At 57.2% G+C, this 790-nt stretch overlaps 1 non-coding gene across 1 annotated transcript in view; it reads right to left on the bottom strand.

Moving 5' to 3' along the window:
• The window catches only part of LOC126129167 (small subunit ribosomal RNA), a 1912-nt gene extending 1574 nt beyond the window's left edge, over positions 1-338 (bottom strand). Inside the window, exon 1 of the ribosomal RNA XR_007527141.1 lies at positions 1-338. This exon is cut by the window's left edge and continues 1574 nt beyond it. This is a non-coding gene — a ribosomal RNA (small subunit ribosomal RNA).
• Between the last annotated feature and the right edge of the window lie 452 nt (positions 339-790).

Below are 790 nucleotides of genomic sequence, written 5' to 3'. Positions count from 1 at the left end.
CAGTTGATAAGGCAGACATTTGAAAGATGCGTCGCCGGTACGAGGACCGTGCGATCAGCCCAAAGTTATTCAGAGTCACCAAGGCAAACGGACCGGACGAGCCGACCGATTGGTTTTGATCTAATAAAAGCGTCCCTTCCATCTCTGGTCGGGACTCTGTTTGCATGTATTAGCTCTAGAATTACCACAGTTATCCAAGTAACGTGGGTACGATCTAAGGAACCCATAACTGATTTAATGAGCCATTCGCGGTTTTCACCTTAATGCGGCTTGTACTGAGACATGCATGGCTTAATCTTTGAGACAAGCATATGACTACTGGCAGGATCAACCAGGGAGCTGCGTCAACTAGAGCTGAGCAGCCGGCCGCCCGGGAGTGTGTCCCCAGGGGCCCGCGCGAACACGCAAGCGTCCGCTCAATTATTCTGCAAACAGGAGGAGGCTGAGCTCCCCTGCACAATACACCTCGAAACCCTCTCAGGTCCCGGCGGCGCGCAGCGCCGTCCTAAGTACTTGGTCGGGTTCGAGAGAGGCGCAATCGCCCGGAGTTAGGCGAGTAGACGCTTTAGGTGCGACCACCCGTGCTCCCAACTGAGCTTGCCGCTGCGACAGAGGCCCGGGAGCGTGCTGTCGTGGCATTGCCGGCGGGAGACAACACGCGCCACCTACGGTGACCGGCAGCTCCAACGCCAGCGCCACAGAAGGGCAAAGGCCCCACGTGGGTGCCGAAGCGAACTCTCCCAGCACAGCGCACGTGCCAACACGTCTGCACAACTGCGATACAAACCAC

This window comes from Schistocerca cancellata, unplaced genomic scaffold (assembly GCF_023864275.1).
Source record: "Schistocerca cancellata isolate TAMUIC-IGC-003103 unplaced genomic scaffold, iqSchCanc2.1 HiC_scaffold_522, whole genome shotgun sequence".
NCBI classification, from domain to species: Eukaryota; Metazoa; Arthropoda; class Insecta; order Orthoptera; family Acrididae; genus Schistocerca; species Schistocerca cancellata.
Note: the sequence above shows the minus strand (reverse complement) of the source record. Positions and strands in the feature narration are given on the sequence as shown.